Raw genomic sequence first — 27,053 nt, 5'->3', positions numbered from 1 at the left:
GCCGACTGAATGTGGCGTTATTTTCCATTCGTTCCACGTTATTCTCGCTCAAGTTTTCATGGACTGGAGCAAGGCCATAAGTAACGACCAATAAATCACTGAACACTCAAAACGGTAATTTAACACACTGTTAGCCACCCCCTTTGTTCGTAGCGGTCGTAATTTTTCAAAGTATGACAAAGTGTTAGACAAGAGCAGTAAGTGAGTTACGCGACAAAAACCACACAAAAGCGTGCAGAACATCCACCGCTCCCATAAATTCCTCCCTTACCTTTCTGAGGTATTCCCTTGCAGACACAAGACACACGAGCTCTGTCTGGGTAGGCTGGACAACGTGGCACGCTGCTTGCCTCCAGGCTGCTGCGTCACAACTGGGCCGCACAGACAGCAGGCTGCCCCACCCAGCGCTCACGTCACGGGGCGGCGTTGCCAGCTCGCGCGGCAGGCGAGGGAACGGCTGCAGCAGGGCGTCTACGTCTGTGTCGGCACTGCCGGACCGGCTGCGTCCCATCCACGTCACAGTCAGTCATCTCGAACCGCGCTATTCTGCTGGCAACACACACCCCCGTCGCCTGGCGCCCCAAAAACCGGATTTTGTAAACCGATTTCCCAGTACCGCTTTTGGTGAACGCAAAGATGGAACAAAGACGCCGCATTTTGGTCACGGGATGAGGAGAGGTGTGAACACAACATCTTCCGTCGTCGTGCTCAGTGCCAGTGACTTACGCGCGAGCTTCGCGATTCGTATCGATCATTTCCTACTCCAGAAATGACGGACGAGTGTGACAAGTTTTCGTTAAAGAAGGTTACAGGGATATCAATGCTGAGGTCATCGGTGCCTGGGCTCACGTACTACTTACTCTAACTTGAAACAAGTTACACTGAGCACGACACACATTTACCCTCAAACGTGTGTAGCAACTAAAATCATTCTGTGATTTCGTTGATACTGGATACGGGAAAGTTCTGGGTAGTATTAAAACTAGATGGTTGTCATTGTTGCCAGGAGTTACGAAAGTTATTGACATGTATGAACCTTTGAAATCTTGTTTTCTATCTCAGAATAGGTGTCCCACGTTGCTGAAACAAATTTTCGAGAACCGACAGTCACTTCTTTGGCTTCATTTCACACAATGCCCATTGAAAATGTTTTTAAATTCTATCCCAAAGTTGGAAATAACCACGGTTTCAGCTTGCTTCAAGAAATAATACCATTTTAATTAACTTGGAAAAGAAGGTACTTTCACTCAGTCAAAATACGAGCCTTTTACCAATTCTAAGACACTTTTGTGACTTGTTTGGAAAAGTAGAGTTCTCCACCTCAACCTCTGAAATCATCTCATTGGATAACACAAAAAAATACTGTTTCTTGGGCTGAAATTTTAAATTTTCTGATAATTCTTAAGGCAGTCGACTCATGTGCAACATTTCAGACGAGATAGGATGCGTGAACAACATTGTATCCCAGAAACTTGAGGAATTGGAAAAAGCTAATTTGGAAACAGATGGGACTGTGCGATGTCTTCAATACACTTAGAAGTATAGGTACTTCGTGTAAAAATATAGACACGCTTGTGAGTTTTGCTCCTGCTGTACTATACACAAATATTGTTGTGGAAAGAATATTTTCAACTGTGAAGTCCCTTTGGAAGGTGGAATGTGTAGCGCCAAAACCACTTCATTCCCCACATGTGTTAGTGTGTCTCATATTAGAGGCCAAAAACGAACATAAAATTCTTTGTCACGCACAGAGTAGAGGTGTTCTTATTGGGTAACTGTACTGTCTAATTATTGGATTTATAGTGAATTCTTGCAACGGGTCTTTGTCCTCAGAAGTTGACTGTCTAAAGTAGTTGCTCTCTGTCCCAGTGTACTTAAAAGCAGAACAAGCAAGCATTCTTCAAAACTGTATAATGTATGGATGATCAGTGTCTGCATCAAGTAAATCCTACCCCATATTTGGCAGTTTGGGTTCCGCATTTGGAGGCTGCATTCGAGAGACACGTACCATATGTCGAAGTTTAAGCACCATTTAATATTTTCGTGTGTTTTAATTCAGACATAAACGTCGAGTGGCTCTTTACACACTACCTCATAGAGCCACTCTGCTTTCTAGTCAAGCTCCCTCAGATCATTCAGTTCTTATCCTCCCTTAATAGCGATCAATCAATAAAATTGTAATATGTTGTGTTGTGTATCCAGTACGAGGATATTTCATTCCTTAGCTCATACAACAGCCTGACAGGTGGTGGTTTTCTCTGCTATTTTTCCAGTACTTGAACGAATTTCAGCCACAATCTAAGTTTGTGTGTCTGGTGCGTGCTCAATGAAACGAAAACGAAAATAACCTCTGTTTGCCTGGTGGCTGTTGGTATTTGAAGTCAGGAACAGGTTTCATTCGGAACACCGACTTTGCCATTAAATCTGAATTTTGCGGAGAACAGGTAGCCTTCATAATGGCGACACCCTTTTGCACAGGATTTCGAGTCACCCCAGCGATCTTACGTTGATGCTGTGACTTTGTTAGGGTGTACTAACATGTAAATTTTATTTTCTACAGATCTCACACAATTACTTCATTGTGGTTGATCAGCGTTGTTGCTTGCTTTATGAAACAGTGTCGTCTTTGATGCCTGTTTTGAATTTTGTGTGAAGTGTGTTTATGGTACTTTGGGAGCTTTTCGTCGTAATCCTTTTCATTGGGGAGTTTTTTTAAATGTAATTAATGCTCGTGTGACGATAATTTTGCGCTGGGAATTGCGTGTGAAGCTCATTTTTATTCTATCAGGTTGCTTGTGATGAATACTCTTGTTTAGCCAGTGTGATGAACTTAGTAAAAATTTAGCATGTTATTTAAGTGTGTTTCAGGTAGTGTTTTTTCTGTATAAGATTTTCATTTGCGTTATTCGAAAATAGTTACGTTAGTCGCTCCAAAAGCAGTACGCGAAGAAAAGAAAAAAGGTGGTGAGGAGTCAGTATGCGAAATGCCCAAAAAAGAGACTGCGAAGGTACAGAGGCGTGTAGGAGATAGATTCTCCCCAATTTTAGCCACGAAAATGTGCAAAATGAAACAGTAGGTTCCTCCGATGCGAGAGAAATGAGTGAGCCAGACTTCAGTGGTGCAGCGGAGATGTTTAGATTTAGGACGTGCACAGCCTGTTCCACTCACAGCTAGCAGTGTTTCGGGTCGAGTGCACAATTTACTAAGTGTGAGTGCGGGTGAGGCTGAAGCAACGATAAGTGAACAGAGGGCAGCAGAGCATGTAGCTCTGAGCAGAACATGATTGGCCAATTTGGCCACGCTGATAAAAAGAATAAGCACACAGCGAAGAGTTAAAGGCAGACTGCAGACTTGCTGGCGTCAAAGGACGAGCTGAACTGAGATTTAGTTGCCGAATATGGCACCTTAACGACTACAGTAGAATCACTGAGCTCAGAAATTGATGATGATATGGAAGAAACGTTCAGAACTTAAAATCAAGGACGACACTGCGCAATTTGAAGAAGCTAAGGTCATTGGTCTCTAGACTTACACACTACTTAAACTAATGTAAACTAACTTATGCTAAGAACAACACACACACATGCCCGTGGGAGGACTCGAACCTCCGGCGGGAGGGGCCGCGCAATCCGTGACACGGCGCCTCAAACCTCGCGGCACTTGGAGAGGCAGGAAACAGGTTAAGTGGGATAGAAGGAGAACAGGAAAGAGTGAGCGGGAAAGGCTGGTTACCAGGTGGCTAGAACAGGAGCATGGGGGATGTGACTGATGGTGATCATAGGGAATTCTTTAATCTACTAAAACGAATGCCGATGTTCACTGGCAACATACAGGGTGGCGCACGAAATGTGTTACCATTTTGTTTTTGAATATGAACTTTACTGTCAATACGATCTGACAGGAACATATACTACAATGAAGAGCCGCCCATGGAGATTTGTTCTAACTCAGCGCATACTGAATATGTCCGCCATTTCGTATCCGACCTTTCTTCAAACGAATACTGAAGTTAGTGATTACCTACGGCACATGTCTTCCGCAATTTCAGTGCAAGCTTGAAAAATAAGTTTTCTGAGCTCCATTAAATCTTGTGGACGTTTCGGGGAAATTTTTTCCTTTAGGAACCCCCAAAGAAGAAGGTCACGTGGATTGAGGTCTGGACTATGAGTTTTTACATGAGCATTTCGACGTGCGGATCATTTCACTCAGGCTTCCAGGTCGCTTCAATGACGGACAAAATTGGCTCCCCAATGGCGCACATATTGAGCATGTGCTCAGTTAGAACAAATCTCCATGGACGGCTCCTCATTGTAGTATATGTTCCTTTCAGATTGTATTGACACAGTTTATATTCAAAAACAAAAATGGTAAAACATTTCGTGCGCCACCCTGTATGTACGCCAAGTACGGACATTATCGAGACACTTGGGAGCGAATAAACAGCAGGAGTTTTGGAACTGGAAAGTACAGTTAAGGAAACGCTCGATGTTGCAGAGATACAGTACATGCACAGAAGCCTTAGGCAAATCATAACAAATACCTACAGGCAATCCACTTACACTGGAATCATTAAAATTTTATAGGAATCCACAGTACTTGCGAGCTGAAATGAGAAACAATATTTGATAATTTTGAAAGAGAAAATGGGAGCTCAACTTGGAATCGACCGAAGTACAAGTAGGAACAACTGTGGATGTATAGGCCGGCTCGAGAAAGTGCAGAAGAAATCTACAGCAGAATTGCTGCGTCTGTGATGAAACGAAAATTAAGATGCACTGCGATGAAAAAAGAAAAGAAAAAGACAACGAGAATTGCCCGAAACTACGGAAGACGCTGTGATAATACGATGCTAAACAGCATCTACATTTGCATCTACATCTACATCTACATGCTCTGCAAACGACCGTGGCAGAGAGTGCGTCCCACAGTACCAGTTGTCAGGGTTTCTTCCTGTTCCAGTCACGTATGGAGCGCGGGAAGAATGACTGAATGCCTCTGTACGCTTAGTACTTATTGTAATCTTATCCTCACGTTCCCTATGTGAGCGGTACGTAGACGGTTGTAAGTATATTCCTAGCATCACCATCTGAAGGCGGTTCTTGAAACTTTGTTAATAGACTTCCTCGGGATAGTTTGGGTGTGTCTTTAAAGAGTCTGGAAGTTCAGTTCCTTGCGTACTTCCGTTACACTCCCACGGATCAAACAAATCCATGACAATTCGTGCTGCCCTTCTCTGTATAAGTTCAGTATCCCTTGTTAGTCTTATTTGGTGCGGGTCCCACATACTTGAGCAACATTCTAGAACCGGTGGTACGAGTGGTTTGTAAGCAAAGTCCTTTGTAGGCTGACTGATCTCCGCCAATATTCTTCCAGTAAACGGAAGTCAGTCACCAGCTTTACCCACAACTAAGCGTATGTCGTCATTCCATTTCATACCAGGTACTTCTTATGTGTCAGCCGATTCCAACAGTGACTCGTTGATATTATAGTCATAGAATACAATTCTTTTCGTTTTGTGAAGGCACAGTCTTACATTTATGAATATTTACATCAAGTTGCCGTTTTTCCACCGCTTTGAATTCTTATCAACATCTGACTGAATATTTATGCAGCTTCTTGCAGACAATACATTACAGATAACTGGATCATCTGAAGAACTCTGAGGTTACTATTATTATTAATACACTAATGGCCATTAAAATTGATTCACCACAAAGATGACGTGCTACAGATGCGAAATTTAACCAACAGGAAGATGCTGTGATATGCAAACGATTAGGTTTTCAGAGCATTCACACAAGGTTGGCGCCGGTGGCGACACCTGCATCGTGCTGACGTGAGGAAAGTTTCCAACCGATTTCTCATACACAAAAAGCAGTTGACCGGCGTTGCCTGGTGAAACTTCGTTGCGATGTCTCATGTAAGGAGGAGAGATGCGTATCATCACGTTTCCGACGTTGATAAAGGTCAGATGATAGCCTGTCGCGATTGCGGTTTATCGCATCGTGACATTGGTGCTCGCGTTGGTCGAGATCCAATGACTGTTCGCAGAAAATGGAATCGATGGGTTCAGGAGGTTAATACGGAACGCCGTGCTGGATCCCAACGGCCTCGTATCAGTAGCAGTCGAGATGACAGGCATCTTATCCGCATGGCTGTTCGATCCCTGAGTCAACAGATGGGGACGTCTGCAAGACAACAACCATCTGCAGGAACAGTTCGACGACGTTTGCAGCAGCGTGGACTATCAGCTCGAAGACAATGGCTGCGGTTACCCTTGATGCTGCATCACAGACAGGAGCGCCTGCGATGGTGTACTCAACGACGAACCTGGGTGCACGAATGGCAAAACATTTTTTCGGATGAATCCAGGTTCTGTTTATAGCATCATGATGGTAGCATCCGTGTTTGGCGACATAGCGGTGAACGCACATTGGAAGCGTGTATTCGTCATCGCCATACTGCCGTATCACCCGGCGTGACGGTATGGGGTGCCATTGGTTACACGTCTGTCACCCCGTGTTCGCATTGACGGCACTTTGAACAGTGGACGTTACATTTCAGATGTGTTATGACCCGTGGCTCTACCCTTCATTCGATCCCTGTGAAAGCCTACATTTCAGCATGATACTGCACGACCGCATGTTGCAGGTCCTGTTCGGGCCTTTCTGCATACAGAAGATGTTCGACTGCTGCCCTGGCCAGCACATTCTCCAGATCTGTCACCAATTGAAAACGTCTGGTCAACGGTGGCCGAGCAACTGGCTCGTCACAATACGCCAGTCACTACTCTTGATGAACTGTGGTATCGTGTTGCAGCTGTACCTGTACACGCCATCCAAGCTCTGTTTGATGCAATGCCCAGGCGTATCAAGGCCTTTATTACGGCCACAGGTGGTTGTTCTGGGTACTGGTTTCTCAGAATCTATGCAAATTGCGTGAAAATATAAGCACATAGCAGTTCTAGTATAATATATTTGTCCAATGAGTAAGCGTTTATCATCTGCATTTCTTCTTGGTGTAGCAGTTTTAATGGCCAGTAGTGTATTTCGTCTTCCGTAGAGTTAGCGCTGCGGTGTGATCTTGCAGCTGTGTTAAGGGCAACCTACAGTTCACAGGAGTTTCTGCAAACGTGACGTTATTTTGACGCCCTAAGTTTTGCATTCATGTGGACCGGGCTGCGGATAAGGGAGAGATTATAATGTTGGCAAGAATTAGCTCCGAAACTTACTGAAAAAGTTGTGCCAACTGCTTTTGCTAATACGCCTTCATCAACACCAAAAGTGAGGCCAATAACTGATTTACAAGCAAAAAGAATCTTAAGCCAGCCTGCACAGATTCCAATATCCTGCTCGTTCAAGTATTTCAAGAAAATAAAATTTTTAAAACATCTGAAAACTGATGTGTGAAGTTGGTCCATAGTCAGAAAAAAAGGGGGGGGGGGGCGCAGCCATTCTAACAAGTGAGGTAAACCATCAGCTCACTTACCTCGTGTCCAGTAAGTAGAGCCGTTTCGAAATAACACAGCTAGCATCTCTCGAAAACACGTCACTGTCTGTAACATTTGGTGTAATAAAATCAAGAAAAGCGTAATGTAAGTGGTTGAAGAAGTACTTTAATGGGAGATTTTTGTCTGGGAAAGAAGTAGCCTAGAAAAACTAGCCGGTAAATTGTATTTTGTACACTTCACATATGGCTAAATTTTATGTATAGCTGAGACTACGCCACCTTTTTATTCTGTTGCAAATGTGTCAGTCAGTTCTATGCTTTTTATTTTGAATGGTAATTAGCTTTGCCAGATGATCAAAGTGTGAATATTTATTCGCATTTGCGAGTTTCACACTTAATATGTAGATTTTTAAATTATTGACAATGACAACGCAGAGCTGATACGCACAGGCCCGGAGAGAGAGGGGAATGATTCAAATGGCTCTGAGCACTATGGGACTTAACATCTGTGGTCATCAGTCCCCTAGAACTTAGAACTACTTAAACCTAACTAACCTAAGGACATCACAGACACCCATGCCCGAGACAGGATTCGAACCTGCGACCGTAGCGGTCACGCGGTTCCAGACTGAAGCGCCTAGAACCGCACGGCCACTCCGGCCGGCAGAGAAAGGGAACTACTATATGTACACAATATCGAATATTTAAGAACTAACTGCAATTAACGTAATAAAGAAGTCCCAGAGCCTTTGCAAACGTGAAGGTGAGATGGTAGGACGCGAGTCACCTCCGCAGCCACCCTCTGCTCTGTGACTCAACGCTTACAGCCGCTGCCTCACAATCAACCGCTGGAAGATCAGCCCCCGCACCGTAAACTGAATGTAATGAAGGCCTTAGCAGCCGATACGTCCTTATATGACGCATGATAATAACACATCAGAAAGAAAGTGAAGTGTTTTCATATACCTTCCATGTACTGTTGCCTTGAAACGGTGTGGTTTCATAATACGGAATTTAGGACCTCATATCCAGTAGCAGCCATGACAAATTACTACTTTTTTGATGGATAAATAATTATAACGGTCATGTGCAAATGTCGTCAACTCACGGGGTAACAGTGTGATGAGTTTCTTTTTTTAACCAGTCTTGGCGGCCCGCATCAATCCACATCTTCCGCCATTTCCTTTGTTTGTCTTCACAGGAACACAGCCGACCAAGCGAGCAGAACCGTTGTTCCAGCTCCAAGTACTGGAGACGCTGTCCAATGCTCCGTACTGCATGCCTGGACTGCACAATTGCGAAGGACGTTTCCGTTTTCCAATACCTATGTACCCTGAAACGTGTCACTAAGAGTTTCGAGGCGCGCAATTTAGTAAGTAAGGACTACGAAATGCACCACTTAAGCTTCGAGGAAACTGAATGTAACCTGGCGTCTACTGCGACTACTGTTTCCCACCAACCACAACACGACTCAACTGAAGTCATGGGAGAATTCACTGACTTCCCGCTAATTGTAAATGACGGGAAAATTCTCCGTACAACTTCGTATGCGTTACGTAGCTAAAAATGAAATTTCCATCCAGATGACAAATTTATTTCTGTTTGTTGATTTTTATACTGGTGAGTGAACCATCATTTGAATTCTGGGTTCCATATAGTACTTTACAGGTTTGCATCAGAAGATCACATGATCAGAAGAAACACCTAAAGAGTGAATAGTAAAGATATTGTTTTCCGACGCAGACTGAATGCACATTTAACAGCACATTACGATTCTTGCTGCACGAATTTCGTGAAAGGAAATACGGACCAGTACTCTACGAGATGTGCCCATACTAGGAATAAGAAAATACTGCACCTGTTGCTACCGCTGCCCATCTTCTTTGACCGACGACGAAAATGCCGGATAAACGACTCACCAAAATGCAGTATGCGTAAAATACGTGTAGTAAGAAGGACTATTTAGTTTGTTTCCATCACAGCACATTCATACACTTCACCAAATGACAAACTGCCCTTTCAGTCTCAGCTGCAGAAACGTGTCAGCACACCCTGCCTTCCAAGCAACAACGTGGGAGGGAAACAAACGTCAGTGTTGTGTTCTGCCTCTGTACTGGGAGTAGAGAGAGAGTCCCGTGAAATCACGACACAGGTCAAAGCCAGTGTGTGGCATCGCTGGGACACTCGGTGGGGAGTCTTGTTTTACGGTACGTGGTTGTGCCCTAGCAGTGTTAGGTTTTCATTTGGAAGGCATGATACATACGGCAAAGTGCGTTGAATACATTGCAAATCTGGACATCGGACTATACTCCGTTCATCACATTAAACTTCATGTAAACATTACACTATGTACTCTTCCGCGTTTGCTGGAACCTCTTTGGATTTAGTTTCAGGAGGAGCAGATGCCAAGCGGTCAGAAGTGCAATCATGTACGATGATGAGGTTTCGTTTTATGCTGTGCGTATCGACTTGTGCTGTAATACGGGACAACAGCTTTACCGGCGCATTTAGCTTTGACAGCGCTGGCCGAGCAAGTGGTCCAGCTAACGTGCACTGGTGTGAGCAGTGGCGGTTCAGACGTAAACAGAGACGAGCAGAGGACAATACAGCTTTGGATGTGAATTTTTAAACAGAAGGAAATAATATATTGTAAAACTCGGGTGATTTTCTCCTTAGGTGACCGGACGGAAAATATAACATGCCATCGATATTAGCGAACATAGTATTTTAATTAAAAGCAGGAGTGATAAAAATTCGTGACTAAGTAATTTTTCTACATGAGCTGTGTGTGGCGTAAAGGTGCACTGTAGTACCGCAATGTAGTAAAATATGTAAGCCAATGAAGGTATCGGAGTCAGTTGTCTGATAATCTCTGAACTCCTTCCACATCTCACACCGCTGAACACACTTCAGTACAGCTAGGTTGATAACGAGTCTATCAGAGACAGAACCCCAAGCCAGATAAAGTTCACATTTCCTCCTCTTCTTTCGTGACGTGCTGTTCTGCAGTTCGCCATCGTTAGGCAGTGACGTGTCACAAAGCTTCGCGCATTAGTTGCAGTACGTTTGACAGCGTAATGTCTTGTTATTTCTCGCGACACATCCCTTAACTTGGCTCCATATCAGTTCTGTCGCGTTCAGACTGCAGTGTTACGACCATAACTCTAAAAATGCTTCATTTGTACAGCGTGCTCGACGCCATCAAAATTGCCTTCCATCTTTCTGAGACATTTATCACTCTGGCTCATGTGAGACCACATCTGTCCTACAAAACAATTGGCATATTCGAACAGAGTACTTTTTAATTTTTCTCCATAAAATTTAATCGCGTAATGTTTTATCTTCAACCATCTTCTGCAATCTTTCATAATATATCTCTAATTAAGAATGTATACTTGGAATGAAAACCAGAAATTTTCGTGTGATATGTAATTGTAAACTACAAGATGTGCATTTTTCTTAAAATTGGTGATGCACAAGTTAATTGCCATATATGGCTCAAAACCATATCAACCAAAACCTCTAAAAATATACGCAAAATATATCTATTTAAAACAGCAGATAAAAATTCGCTTGATGCCTTCCTAAGAGTGCCTCCATTCCTCCCAAGCTAATTATGTAAGTGTAGATCAGATATGGCTCAAATTCAAAGATACAGTATCGACAGCAACAGATTCATACCGTCGAAGTTAATAAGAGACGGGACTGATCCATCATGGTACACAAAGCACATCAGAACACTGTTGCAGAAGCAACGAAAAAAGCATGCCAAATTCAGACGAAAGCAAAATCCCCAAGACTGGCTAAGTTTCACGGAAGCTCGAAATTTAGTGCGGACGTCTATGCGAGATGCTTTTAATAGTTCCCACAATGAAATATTGTCCCAAAACACGGTAGAAAACCCAAAGAGATTCTGGTCGTATGTAAAGTACAGCAGTGGCAAAAAACAGTCGACACCGCCACTGCGCGATAGCGATGGAGAAGTTGCCGATGGTGGTGCCTCTGAAAAACCACAGCAGCTGTTAGCAAGAGTGACATAAAAGTAGGTAGCTTAGGTGTTGCGACACAACTCTAATCACTTAAGAAAGGCAATTCTTCCGGTCCAGATGGTATACCAATCAGGTTCCTTTCACAGTATGCAGACACAATACCGCCTTTCTTGGCAATCACGTACAACTGCTCACTTGACGAAAGGTCTGTTCCTGAAGACTGGAAAGTTGCACAGGTCACACCAATACTCAGGAAAGGAAATAGGAGTAATCCATTTAATTACAGACCCATATCACTTACCTCAATTTGCAGGAGGATTCTGGAGCACATACTGTACTTTAACATTATAAATCACCTTGAAGAAAATGACTTTCCCATGAAGTAATGAGTGCTGTCGACAAGGGATCTCATATCGATTCCATATTCCTAGATTTCCAGAAGGCTTTTGATACCGTTCCTCACAAGCGACTATTAATCAAATTGCGTGCATATGGAGTATCGTCTCAGTTGTGTGATTGGATTCGTCATTTCCTCTCCGAGAGAGGTCACAGTTCGTGGCGATAGACGGTAAATCATCGACTAGAACAGAAGTGATATCAGGCGATCCGCAAGGTAGTGTCATAGGCCCTCTGCTGTTCCTGATTTACATACATGATGTAGGAGATATCTGAGCAGCCCCCTTAGAGTGTTTGCAGATGACGCTGTAATTTACAGTCTAGTAAAGTCATCAGACGATCAATTCCAACTACAAAATGACCTAGAGAGAATTTCTGTATGGTAAGAAAAGTGGCAATTGGCACTAAGCAAAGAAAAGTGCGAGGTCATCCACATGGGTACTAAAAGAAATCCGAGTAATTTTGGGTATACGATAAATCGCACAAATCTTAGGGCTGTCAATTCGACTAAATACATAGGAATTAAAATTACGAGCAACTTAAATTGGAATGACCACATAGATAATATTGTGGGGAAGGCGAAACAAAGACTGCGCTTTGTTGGCAGGACACTAAAGAGACAGCCTACATCACACTTGTCGATCCTCTGCTGGAATATTGCTGCGCGGTAGGGGATCCTTACCAGGTAGGATTGACGGAGGACATCGAAAAAGTTCAAGGGAGGGCAGCTCATTTCGTGTTATCGCGAAACAGGGCTGAGAGTGTAACTGATATGAGACGCGAGTTGGGCTGAGAGCCACTGAATCAACGGCAGTCTTGATTGAGGAGAGATCTGTTTACGAAATTTCAATCTCCAACTTTCTCTCCCGAATGTGTAAATATTTTGTCGACTCCCAACTACGTAGGAAGAAATGATCATGATAATAAAATAAGAGAAATCAGAGCTCGAACGGAAAGATATAGGTGTTCCTTTTTCCCACGCGCCATTCGAGGGTGGAATGGTAGAAAAGTAGTATGAAAATGGTTCGATGAACCCTCTGCCCAGCACTTGAGTGTGAATTGCAAAGTAACCATATAGATGTATATGTAGATGTGATGAGTTTCATATTTAAATGCTTTAGGTATTCAAATCAAACAAAGAAAGTTACGCACCACGTGGAGCGTAGAACCACCGCCCGCCGGCACACACGATGGCCAGTCTACGACCCTGTCTATCACGCCACGCATGTAGTTAACACCTCCCTTATTTCTGATACATGGTCCTACTCGAAAAAGGTCAACAGCTGACTTTTGTATGTAATCTTGTGAAGAACATTAAATATTTGTTTCTCGCCATTAACGGTGTTCCAGGCGCGTGTTTCACTACGAAGCAGGAAGCAGTGTCTTCCATTTTCGCGGTACGTATGAACAGCGAGACAATCAGAGCACAAGTACTGGTTACAGAGAGACTGTGACTGCACACAATTTTTGAGATAAAAGTTACATAGGTAAAGTACGATTAAGACAGACGTTGATGGCTGTTAATACGTCAGAATGTCTGAAAGGTTATTCCGCACTGACATACTAATAAACTACCGAACACTTAAGTTGGACCTACTTCCAAGAGCGGAATACCATCAGTTTAAGAGAGCTACGGCTGCTGACCAATCATCCCGCTTGCGTTTGTTTACATCTGGTTTGCTCTTATGATGAAGTACATGCTACATACGAACCCCGTAGCCCCACCCTTTATTTCGCATTCACGTTCATTGTCTTACCCGTCTCACAGCCATACCTCCTTACTCCACACCAATCTAGACCTCTCGCTGTGCTACGGAGTACTGAAATCTTGTTCCCAACAAATAAGTAGGAGTCTCAGCCAGATATGTATTTTTCCTGATAGACTGAAATACGCTGTTGTTCAAAAACTGCGTAAAAATGAGGGGTCGACAGAAGCGTCCGATCCCACGCGTCGGCTTTGACCCGTGACGTAAGGGTGTCGTGTGTGACGTCACGACGGCGCGGAGTTTTGTTTGTGAGTGTGGCGTGTTTGTAGATGTCGTCGTGTTGTGATTTGTTGTGCTCTCTGGTGGTATGTTCAGGGGTTTCGTTTGTGTGGTGCAATGAGCTCAGTTTGCTTTCGATCATTATCCAGAACTGTTCGAGTGTCGGCTGTGTTTGTGGTGGAATTCGTTTCAGTGAGTTAACGATTTTGTGTGAAAGTTAATTTAGTGTTCGCTGTACATCGTGTGGTAATTTTAGTAAAATTAATCGGTTGTTGTTTTTGTTCAGGAATGGATATGACGGATAAAATTAACAGTGCGCAGGTCAAGGGAAGTGTTCGATCCCAATGTGTGGCTGCGTATGTTGGTATTGGTATCGGGAGATGTTTTTCGAGCTATATAAGCCAAGTAAAGTGTTTGATCCTAATTTATGGGATCGGGAGCTGCTGTTGAGCTATATAGGTCAAGGGAAGTTTCCGATTCCAGATGATTTGTGTTTAGTGGTATTTGGAGAGTTCTGTGTTGTTTTGTATTGGGGTGGGTGTCTAAATTAGTTTATATTTAGTTTGCCCCCACCCAAAAACACCCCATTTCCCGCGCTTGTCCCGTTAGTCTCATTAGGCTTTTTGTGGAAAGTGTGTGTGTGTTTGTTTTTCGATGTATTTTCGTCCTCATAATGCGTACGTAACGACTTTATATGCGCCATATTGGAATCGTGGTTTATGGTCGTTTCCGCCATATTTGTGACGTCAAAGCAGATGGGCGGGATCGGACGCTTGCGTATTTCCAAAATGGAGATAGGTCTGATGCTAACAACTACCAGCCAGTCTCACTTCTGATAGCTTTATTCAAAAGTCTTGAAAAAGTAATGTATTCAGGAGTAGCATCACGTACCTGTAAAAATGAAGTACTAACAAAATGTCAATTTGGTTTTCAGAAAGGCTTTTCAAGAGAAAATGCTATAAACATGCTTTCACTGATCAAATATTAAATGCATTGAATAACCAAACATCACCCATTAGGATATTTTGTCACCTCTCAAAGGCTTTTGATGGTGTGAATCATGAATTTCTTCTACACAAGCTTAAGTACTGTGGCATGAGTGGGACAGTGCACAAATGGTTTAATTCATATTAAACTGGAAGAATGCAGAAGGCTGAAATTAGCACTACAGATTGTCTGCAAAAATCAGCAGAGTCCTTTAACTGAGGAGGTATCAAGAATGGTGTCCCACAGAGTTCAGTCTTGGGTCCCTTACTCTTCTCAATATATATTAGTACATGCAAAGCTAGTTCTTTTTGCTAATGATACAAGTACAGTAATCACACTCAAGGAAATTGTAAATAATGTCTTTCACAAAATTATTAAGTGGTTCTCTGCAAATGGATTCTCATTAAATTTTGAGAAAAAAGTGTACGCAATTCTGTGTAGTAAATGGCGTAACACCATTGATAAATATAGGCTATGAAAGCAAGTCTATTGCTAAGGCAGAGTATTCAAAATTTCTGGATGTGTACACTGATGAGAAATTGAATTTGAAGAAACATCAATGATCTGCTGAAATGATTAGGTTGAGCTACTTATGCTGCTGGGGTTATTGCAAAATATTGGTGATGAACATCATTAAATTAGCCTACTATGCCTATTTTCATTCACTGCTTACACATGGTATCGTATTTGGGGCAGTTCGTCACTAAGAGGAAAAGTATTCATAGCATCAGGCTAACAGCTGGTGCCCACCGAAGATGACCTTGCGGACATTTATTTAATGAACTTGAGATATTCACAGTACCTTCGCAGTACATATATTCATTTATGACATTTGTCAATGACTCACCCCAATTCAAAAATAACAGCAAAGTGCATAGCTACAACACAAGAAGAAACGAAGATCTTCACTACTCTGGATTAAATCTCACTTTGTCACAAAAAGGTGTGAATTATGCTGCCACAAAAATATTTGGTCATTTGCCAAATAGCATTAAAAATCCGGCAGATATCTAAACAACATTTAAAAGAAAATAAAAGTATTCTTGAATGACAGCTCCTACTGAATAGATGAATCTTTAGACATGAAGTATTAACTATAAAAATATTTACTATTTTGTATAAAGAAAACTTATGTTAAAGTGACACATCCCACATCATTACGAAATGTATTAATGCTCTATGCAACAAGGATCAATGTATGTATGTATGTATGTATGTATGTATGCAGACCAATTTGTCAACACAACCCATATTTCAGGGAGGTGAGGAGGTGGCTATCGTATCGGCCCTTCTTTGTGGAAGTTTGTCTACAACCACCTGCATTGCTATATTTCATTTACTTCCACAAAAGACGATGAAATTACTCTTAACGTATTAATGTCAAGAGATCCGCTTGCTGTGATATAAACTGTGTATTCCTTTCTCTACGCAACAGCAACACACTTTATACTGTAGGCAACTACAGATGTAACAATGCGTTCTTCTTAAAGCCGCAACAGTTTAATAATTCTTTATTTGTCCTAATAAAGTATTACTCAGGAGCACCCGTTTGGTTTGACAAGAACACGTATGTGAATCTTCAGTTTCTCCCAACTTATTTTTTGATGGAACAGTCCACAGGTGAACTGCCTGTTCGTAGTGTCCAACGGGAACGCTATGAACCGAAAGTACAGCTGTGGACTGTTCCATCAAGAATATATATAATAGTTGAGTTCTGCAGTGAGATTTGTAGCTGATACTCTGTATCTTGATATCGTTCGGAGCACTGACAAACACTTATCAGAAAAGATTCTGAGGGTGGCTGGTTTTACTGCCAAAGTGTTTGAGTACTGGTCCTTTACGTGGGGCACTGCTTCACACATCCAGATACGCCCTTAGCAGAAAACCGACTAGTTTTTTGGTAAGTGTACGGCACAGTCACTGCCTGGAGATGCACGATTATTAACAGAAGTGAAGACTAAGCCCGTAACGATGGGAATTTTGACAACATTTCTAGCAAGAGGATCAATTTTAGGTCAACGTAATAATTCATTAATTTCTGCACTTACACATATAGTCTTACTGACTACCCAACAGACTACCTTGTCACCAAAAACATTTCTCTAGAAAAGTGAAGATATCGAAATTCAATGGAACAGCGTTCTGTATTAAAAAACATTTGCGTGACCTAACGTGCTGACGATTGCTAAAGCACGACTCGGAGGAAGAAGCTAACAGATCAGTTGTACTAAATTCGGCAGTTTTCGTGGAGCTGACTGCTTCGGGAAATACCGGATTCAATGCTCCACTATCGAACTGTCAAAATGCGTCTAGCTTGGTTTGATTTCAAACCATTAGCAATAGGATCAGACTGTCCTTAGGTCTATGCACTATCCTGACGTAAAGTAATTGTTTAGTTCCTCAATAGTCGAAGTTGCCATAGCATCTTATCTACTTGCAGAAGCAGTGTTCCGTCATTCTGTTCTGTTATTCCTAACAAGCACAATAATTCTTTTATGGATCACATGTGTACAAATACGAACCTATATTTTGGAAAAAAAAATTCAACAAAATGGCGCGAATACGAGTAGAAATCTCGTCCGAGCCTATGCTTTTCTCTCATGCCTAAAGTCCGTAGAACAGCAGAATTAATAGGAATGTCGGCAGGACTTTAAAATAATAAGATTTGTAATACGAAATTCGTTAATATTTTGAGAGCGTAATAACCGAACGCGGTTTGCTTTATACGCGATAGTCTCCATAGTGAACGTAAATGAAACCTTACAGCTACCGTGACTTTGCAAAAACAAACCAAAAGAAAACAAAGAAAATACTTCAACACTACAGGAACGCATGAAAACAGTCGTCCTTACCTTATCAAGGGTGTGGGTGTAGCAGAAGAAATTCTCGGCGCAGAAACAGCAGCACGAAATCACAACGCGGAACGTCGCACTGGACACGACTCGCTACAAATGCGACAGACGCCTGGGCTGTGGCACGCAGTCAGTGCTGCCAACGGCTGCGAGGCCGGCAGGTACCAACTGCCCCGCGCGGAACATGCGAATGTAATACGAAGACTGTCGTCCTAATTTTGTTATTGCGGACAAGCTGAAAAAAATAAAGTAACATGTTTCTGAATGTACTTTTAACGTAATGTAATCCAATTCTACGCTCACTGTGACACTGCTGTGGCCACTTGAGTGCCTCTCAGAACGCCGCAGCAGTATCTGTTGTCAACACACGGCCGCTGCCCATGCGTCAATTCGATTCATTGCTGCTCGCTGCCTCTCCGCGCCATTTCTACTCATTGCTGTGGATAACAATCAAGCATTAGATCCCACCCGTCAGCAGGTTGTTTCCCACAGAATGATTGTTTTATTGTCGTCAGTTGAAACATATGCCTGCCATACTTTCCCACTTCACGTGTTGTGTGTGCACTGTGTGTGAAGATACAGTGTTTTTCCCTGTCCTGTGGAGTTCAAAGTGCCAATAGGGAAACCTTTCCTGAAAGGCACAGATTTAAAAAATACGATTCACGTGCTCAAAAGATCAAGAAAAAGCTACAACTGAACAGTTTTTCAACTCACAAGAAGGCGCTTCCGAAAAATTTCTCCTACCAACAACGTCAGACAGTGAGACTTAAGCGTGCTTAAAAAGCCATGTCCTTAACAGCAGCCTCTCATCGTGTGGTGCTTCAGATGCAAGTGAACACAGGCACTGGAACACGGACCTCCCGCTGTCCCACATGCGGGTAGGCCTACTGCTAGCAGTTGTGAAGCAGCCACGAGTTTGGACCCAGGCACTTGGCCTAATAGGTTAACATCCACAATGATAAATGAAATTTTACATAAAGGCCCTACTAAAATTGTAACTTTTGAGTAACCTTTAAACGAGAAAAAAAGAAAATTTTCAACTCATTTTTAATATAAGAAGTTTACCAAATTGAGAAAAACAATGTTCGTAAATGGCTTAAGTATTCGAAACCTACCGACAAAGTTCTTTGTTTTTTTATTGTAAACATATTCGATCTCCTTCAAACAAGATATCAAGCGATGGACTCTGTGGCTGGGTTCATTTAGGAAATCGGATTCAAGAGCGTGAACAATAATTTAACAACATAAACAGTACAAGAAAGTGGATAGAATGCGAGGTAATTTGAAACAACAAAGTGGTGTTAATCATACTGACGTTGAACTACTGGAAAAAGAGAAAGAACATTAGCGTCACATTCTAATATGAATTATACTCACCATGAGGTACCTAGTTCAAAGTAATATTGCCTTAAAGAGAAGCAGCGATAAGCTATATCAGGGAAATAATGGTAGTTTTCTTGGTTTGATCGAAATGACAGCAGAATTTGACCCCGTTTTGCAGGAACATTAGAGGTGGGTAAAGGCTCAAGTAAGTCACGACCATTTTCTTGGAAAATAACATTCAAAATGAACTCATAAATTTGCTTGCCAACAAAGTAAAAAACAGCATTGTTAATTCTGTAATCGAAAGTAAATATTTTTCTGATGTGCTTGATTGTACTCCTGACACATGCCACAAGGAACAAATGACACTGATTGTTAGGTCTGTAAGTTTATCAGAAGACACAGCGACTGTAGAAGAACACTTTTTCGACTTCCTGAGCGCCACTTCAACAACAGCAGAAAGTTTGAATGAAACCGTTTTGTCGAAATTAGATGAACTAGTGCTGGATATTGATGATTGCAGAAGCCAACGTTATCGATTATAAAATGTTATCGAACTGGTGTTCAAGCCAGAATATTAAGGTGCAAACCAAGAGCATTTTATATGCCATGTGACAGCCACAGTCTTAATCTTATATTATTAGATGCGGCGGAATCTACTGCACAAAAGCAATCAGATTTTCTGGTGTAATTCAAAGGATATACGTTATTTTCAGTGCGTCCACTCAGAGATGGGAAATCTTATTGTACAGGGGGCCAACTTTAACAGCGACGAATCTTTCAGATTCAGAGTATGGTGTAGAGTGTCAAAGCTGTTAAAGTGCCAGACGAGAGAAGTCAGAGGCGCCCTGCCTGAGGTGAGCGACGGCGCTGTTGAATCGAAAACAAAGAGCGGAGCTCACTCGCTTGCTGTGGACGATTTGAAAAGCTTCGAGTTTATTGTAGGCGTTGTCGTATAGTATGGTCTTCTCTTTGCCATTAGCGCAACAATTAAGGCAGTTCAAGCAGCAAACGTTGACGTGAAAGTAGCAGCTAAATCTCTCGATAGTCTAATTACGTTTATTGGGAATTTCCACGAAGGAGTTTTCGTTAATGTGCAGTTAACAGCGAAAGAGATAGCTCAAACTTCACAGATGTAAGCAAAATTTGGAGGAAGGAGATCTGCCCAGAAGGCGAAGCAATTTGATTATAAAGGTGACGACATGGTTTGCAGAGCTCAACGTTCAGAGGAGAAACATAGAATCGATTTCCTCTACTCTGTCGTTGAGACAGTGTTAAAAAGTTTGATAGAAAGGTTTGGGCAACTGGCTAAGTATTCCGAAATACTCGGCTTTTTTTCTCGAGACGGTTTAAAAATGTGTACAGGACGAAGAACTGAAAATGCTATCTAAAAACCTTGAGAAAAAGCTAACTTTAAACACAAATTGTGAATGTTCGAAAGACATTGTTGCATCATATTTCTTGTCAGACAATGTGCTCAGACAAACGGTGCCCGATGACGTGAAAACTCCTACGTTAATACTGCAATACTCGAATGACGCTGCATACCCGTTTCCCAGCATTTACATCGGCCACAGAATTTTGCCAGCGTGCCAGTAACTGTCGCCGTAGTTCCACAATTAAGTTCTGAAGATATTATTCATGAACTTGCTCTTCAAAAAGCGTGGAAAAGAAGTTCTGTGCAAAGTGTGAATACCATTAGTGTTTATAACCTACAACTCATTTAATATCTTGTGAACACAGAGCACAGTCGAGTGATGAAATCATTGAAGCGTATATCTCGAACATAATTTGTGAACATACTGATCCTGTAGTAACAGTTCAGATGGTTCAAATGGCTGTGAGCACTGATGTTAAATCAGAGGTCATCAGTCCCCTAGAACTTACAACTACTTAAACCTAACTAACCCAAGTGTTGTGTTGGCAGAAGAGCCACCAGCACCGTGTTGCTAGTGGAGGCCGAAATGCACGCGTTTTAGCTCACGCAGGCTGGCGTGAGGAGGGAAAGACTATACTGATGTGAGGTCTGGAACATGACAAGGAATGAGAATTCAGAAAGTGAACGAAATTAGTTTGATACTCAATTTTAATCCATTAATGATTAACGTCGCTCTTGACGGTACATGATTCATAATATTATCTGTTCTTATAGTAACTGAATATGGCGCCTTGCTAGGTCTTAGCAAATGACGTAGCTGAAGGCTATACTAACTATCGTCTCGGCAAATGAGAGCGTAATTTGTCAGTGAACCATCTCTAGCAGAGTCGACTGTACAACTGGGGCGAGTGCTATGGAGTCTCTCTAGACCTGCCGTATGGCGGCGCTCGGTCTGCAATCACTGATAGTGGCGACACGCGGGTCTGACGTATACTAACGGACCGCGGCCGATTTAAAGGCTAGCAAGTATGGTGTCTGGCGGTGACACTATACTAAGGACATCACACACATCCATTCCCGAGGCAGGATTCGAACCTGCGACCGTAGCGGTCGGCGCAGTAACAGTCTGCTGATGCACTGGTACTACGTTAATAACGGAAGTTAGAATTCTTTTGAACGTCACGGAGGTGTGTGAGCTGTGTTGGAGGAGGGGCTGAGAGGTTGGGGGGGAGGGGGGAGAGCCCCTCGCAGAGCTTGGCCACACGTCCCCACGCCGGCTGAGCCCTGCTCACCCACTGCTGGCTCTGGAATTTCCTGTAAGCAGGCTTTCACGCAAACACTACTTTGCCTATTCGCACTACCCTTCTCTGTACGCGTTCAATATTCCCTGTTATTTCTTTTTGTAATGGGTCCCACACACCCGAGCGATAGTCTAGGATGGACCACACGAGTGTTTCGTAAGCTGTCTCCCTTGTAGACTCACCGCATTCATCCAGTGATCTCGTCCACTCTGCCATCTAGTTTACCTACAACTGGGACTATGTGATACTTCCATTTTATATCACCTCAGTGTGCCACACCCAGGTCTTTTTATAAGTTGACTCATTCCAAAAGTGACTCACTAATATTACAACAACCTTTGAATACGACGTTTCAGCTAGTTTTTAAGTGCACAATTTTGTACGTAATTTCTCTGCCAAACAGACTGAAGTGGATGGCAGGGTGTTCGTCTAGCCACCATCACACGATTTGCCTTACATTTCTTCCCGCTTACAGTAATTTGTCCAAGCCTCTTTTACTTTGAAATCATGTGAACATATGAATAAATATTTGTACAGCTTCTTTCAGACACTCCTTCATTATAGAGAATGTATCATCTCCACAAACTGTAACCTTACTGTTAACATTGCCTGCAAGGTCATTAGCATACGATGTGGACAGCAGTGCATGCAACACACGTCGCTGAGGCGTGTCCCAAGCTACTCCCACACCTGTTGGTATGTCTCCTTCCGAGATACCATGCTGCGTCCTCCAGATACCTAGACAGATAGACAGGCAGATGGACAGAGACGGGGAAAGTGGGGGGAGGGAGGGAGGGAGGGAGGCAGAGCTGGAGACAGAAGCGCCTCATTCGCGTGCAGGGGGCGGCCCCCGCCTCTGCCACCCTCGTGGTGGATGTCCCCACAGTCCGGCACACACACACTGCCGACACTCCTTCCCGCTCTCTATACACCCCTGACAGCAGCGCTACAAGCGGACACTAAGCTATAGTTCTGAATGCGATATACGAGGAATGCGAATAGCATCATTTATATTCGTTTGTAACACAGTTTTTCAACAAGGAGCGTCTGTAATGCTGTAAAAATCTGCAGTAACTAAAAAATTACATCTCATTTTTTTTAAATTTAATAAGGACTGTGGGAGCTATGAAGTGGTACATTTCGGGACATTTTACTTACGATTCTCTTGTAAGTAACATATATTTAATGAAGGATATCGTTTTCTTACAACGAGAAGAAAAATGGCTAGTAAACAGCAGAAGACCTGACATTCAACAGAGAGACATCGTATATTTATTCGGCGACGTGAAGTTTTGTTCACAACACTTCCAGTCGGATGAATGAACGTGGAACGTGGGAAACTTGTATGGAATGCAATATCTGCATTACGTAAGGTACCAAATAAGCCACCACAACTGTTTATGAAATGAAAAACACACAAATGTGATAATAAGACGTAAAAAACAATGAAACTTTTTCCAACACGGATCACATCAATTCCACAACTGTTGCTACATCTCTACCAAGAACGGCAATAATCTTACAACACATTTGGTCTTGAATCAAAAACAGTTACATTGAAAGAAATATTCCTGTATTAGGAACTCGATTGCGGTGTAAGAATCTGTGAATGGTTAAACTCCATACAGAACTGTTACTTCTCAAAGAGACTGTCCATCATAACAAGAACAGAGAGCAACAGAGATATCTGTATCTCATGCTTCAAACATGTGTTTGCGTTGTCTTCCTTTAAGAGGAGCAAGCTGCAGTTATACAAATTATTGCCTCACGACTAAATTGTAGCTTACGTCACAGAATCAGTGAAATTCGGCTGTTTTGACATTTATTTCACCGCCATTCACGTCCCTGGCTAATTTACTAATGCTTGGATGCAACAGTCGAGTAACCATTTCGTTAATTAAGTAGAAAAATTATTAAAAACTAACGTTAATCTCACGGCTGGTTTTCTCGCTGCTAGGTGCGCTAGTCTCGTTCCACTGTGTTGTGTTTGTGTGCGTGTGTGTTTGGTGTTGATTTTCGTTTTTTACTTATTTTTAGCGGTCATTGGTGACTATCAGCCAGCCACCTATGCTGCGATTGGCTGGTGAAAAGCAGACTGTGAATTCGTCATTGTGATGCTAATGTGCCATATTTGACTTGTGTGTTTTAACCCCCGTGGGACAAATTTTCTAGTGGCCACTGAACGTTATTAAGTAACATTAGTTTATTGTAGGTATTTATACGCTAAAATGGACGAAATCGTGCCGGCCGGAGTGGCCGAGCAGTTCTAGGCGCTACAGTGTGTAACCACGCAACCGCTATGGTGGCATGGATGTGTGTGATGTCCTTAGGTTAGTTAGGTTTAAGTCGTTCTAAGTTCTAGGGGACTGATGACCTCAGAAGATAAGTCCCATAGTGCTCAGAGCCATTTGACCCATTTTTGGAGGAAGTGGTACACCGGCATATAGTGAGAAATTCGAACTGGAATCCGTAAAAAAAAAAAAAAAAAAAAAAAAAAAAAAACAACGTGAAATTTCGGGAGGACGAGGGTTCAATCCCGCGTCCGGCCTTCCCGATTTAGGTTTTCCGTGATTTTCCTAAATCGCCCCAGACAAATGCCGGCATGGTTCCTCTGAAAGGGCACGGCGACTTTCTTCCCCAGCCTTCCCTAATCCGGTGAGACCGATGACCACGCTGTCTGGTCTCCTCCCCCAAAAGAACCCAACCCACTCGGTAGGTGAGAGTGTTGTGCCCGCGAGACAGTGCAGCTGGGGGCACGCGCCAGTCTGTGGCCGGCACTGCAGTGCGACGAGTGGCGTGAGAGCCCCGCAGGCGGGCAGCCGCTGTGGCCGGAGGCGGAGGGCCTCCTGTGTGGGGCGCTGCGGCCTCAGCTGCAGCTCACCGCACAGCCCGCGCAAGTCAGCGACGGCGAGTAGGCCGAGGAAGGAGCCTCAACTGCGAACAGGTGCGTTCCGTGCCTTTCTAGCCGGCCGCTTCACGACCAGCGGCACCAAGCACGAACCTGAAGATCGTGGCTCACTCACAACGTCGCTCTTAATGTAGCAACTGTAGTCTGATGCAACAGGCACCTTCCTCTTTGTGTGATATTTGAATTTGCGAAGATGTAACGCATTTATTGGCAAGGGGCTTTTGTTAGCTAAATCTCTGAAATGTTTTAATGTCTCTTAAAAGTGTCAGTGAATTAAATAAGGCCGTAAATGTAGCAATATTTTGCTCACCTTGTGGCACCTGATTATGTTTGTCCGTGAAGTGATACATTTCCAAAACTTAAGCATATTCAGGAATAACAACGGTAGAGATTTTTGTCTTACGTACCGCAGCAGAATTGTATACATTTAAACTGTCCAGCTTCTCGCTCTCTGTGGAGAAAGAAAAATGTGATAAAACTGACTGCCAGAATTCTGGTGAATCTACTTTATGGGTATCGAAATATACAGTACACATGTTATTGAGGACAATATACAATTACATTTACTTGTCACCTCAACTTATTTTTAATACAATGCTTTCTTTAGTGAAGTTATTCATTATCGCTATTTTTTGTATTTTAAGAGTGTAATGATGAAAGTCTCTTCGGGTTTGTTGCCGGATCATAAAATCAACTTGACTAGATATTTCGGCGATCCAAATATCGAGTCAACCTCATTTTATGATCCGGCAGCAAACTTCAGTTTTAGAAACGTTCAGTCATAAATAAAGTAATAGAACAAAAGCAATGTCTTGATAGCAGATTTTCATTTATAGAAAGTTTGGAAAAAGCATTCTTTATACCAACTGCTTCATATTCTATTAAGTAATTAAACCAAACAAGCAATAAGACTCCTAATTCAAGCGATAGCAAGGAAAGGTGTTTGTTTCAATCTCACGAACTGCTTTTTCGCAATAAAGAACAGCGGTAATTGTTTATTTCCTACTGTACTTCGACGAAGCGTGAGTAATTCATAGTCATACCAACAGTGTTTATAAGTAGTTGCGTGAGTGTTAAACTCCTTATGGAGTTGTACTGTACTATGAGCTGCGGTAGCGGAACGGCTAAGGTGTTGGGCTGCCAAGCGGAAGGTTATGAGTTCAAACCTTGTGTGGTGTGTAATATTTTCTTTATTTTAAAACAATATTGGAGTGCCTTACTTCACGAATTTTATTCGTTTTAATGTAATTTCTAGTGCTTTGACTCTTCATCAACTTTTTCGCTGCTGCAGACACGTGCTCCCCGCATTCCGCGCTGTGCACGATTTTGTCATCACTGCACTTCTCGCCTGTGCAGACACATGGCGTTCCCACTGCTTTGACACACTTATCATTCGATTTCACAAAAACTATTTGGCCAAAAAATTTGATTTTTACACCTCTTCCTGACTGATACCTTCCCCCCATAAATGACTTAATTTTGTTTTGATGTGCAGCATTAAATGTAGTAAACCATTGCACGAAATTTTGAAGAGTTTGCAGAGGTAAAAGTCCATAGCGTATACTTTCCGTATTGTCGATTTTAGTTGCCACAATGTTGAGAACGAAATGTGGACAAGATACCTAAATTTCATATAATATTTACTGTATAACAATATCTCATTTAATTTAAGTACCACATAGGTGTCGTATGTAATATTGAGAAATATTCCGTCTTTCGCGACTGTAATAAAAGTTTTATTTACCCAGGGCGCGTTTGGCTTTATTTTAAAGCACTTCCATCGGTGAAAGCTATGGCACATACACAATGGTATTCATGTTCTATTTCTTGTTTTTGTTCCACAGTCGCAGTTTTACCAATGGTATTGAAATATATCCCTCTTCTGCAACTGTAATAAGCGACTTATTTAGACCAGACGCGTTTCTCTCTTTTGAAGCATCATAAGAGGACTGTATTTTGTGTCCTCCATTGCCAAGTCACCTTTCGTAGTTTTGTGCTGCGGTAGCACAATATTCAACGTTTGTGTTGGCTCATCAGTGTTTTAGCAAATAAATGCTGTTTGTGTGTGCCACACACAAAATTATATTTGACTGACAGACGGTATATTCAAGTCCTAATGTTTTTGTAAGTCCACAGTTTTGTTTAATGTATTTTGTCTACTTCCTTTTGATTGATTGAAATGCTTCAAAATAAAGCCAAACGTGCCCAGTGTAAGTAAAACTTTCGTTACTGTCGCGAAAGGTGGAATATTTCTCAATATTACATACGACACTTATGTGGTACTTAAATTAAATGAAATATATAGGTATCTTGTCCACATTTCATTCTAAACATTGTGGCAACTAAAATCGACCATCCGGAAAGTATACTCTATGGACTTAACCTCTGCAAACTCTTCAAAATTTCGTGCAATGGTTTACTGTATTTAATGCTGCATAATAACTGCGTTGAACATCGAAACAAAATTAAGTCATTTATGGGGGG

General features: G+C 42.4%; 1 protein-coding gene across 3 annotated transcripts in view; it reads right to left on the bottom strand.

Annotated features, from left to right (window-relative positions):
* The window catches only part of LOC126442782 (speckle-type POZ protein-like), a 76,887-nt gene extending 59,091 nt beyond the window's left edge, over positions 1 to 17,796 (bottom strand). For 2 of the 3 annotated variants that reach the window (XM_050090813.1, XM_050090816.1), the window contains exon 1: positions 17,660 to 17,796. The gene's annotated coding sequence lies outside the window, so the exon portion shown is untranslated. Of the gene's footprint in view, positions 1 to 271; positions 395 to 17,659 lie in introns of those variants that run through there. The other variant, XM_050090814.1, reaches the window with a different exon arrangement.
* Between the last annotated feature and the right edge of the window lie 9,257 nt (positions 17,797 to 27,053).

Source organism: Schistocerca serialis, unplaced genomic scaffold (genome assembly GCF_023864345.2).
Source record: "Schistocerca serialis cubense isolate TAMUIC-IGC-003099 unplaced genomic scaffold, iqSchSeri2.2 HiC_scaffold_1407, whole genome shotgun sequence".
NCBI lineage: Eukaryota > Metazoa > Arthropoda > Insecta > Orthoptera > Acrididae > Schistocerca > Schistocerca serialis.
Note: the sequence above shows the minus strand (reverse complement) of the source record. Positions and strands in the feature narration are given on the sequence as shown.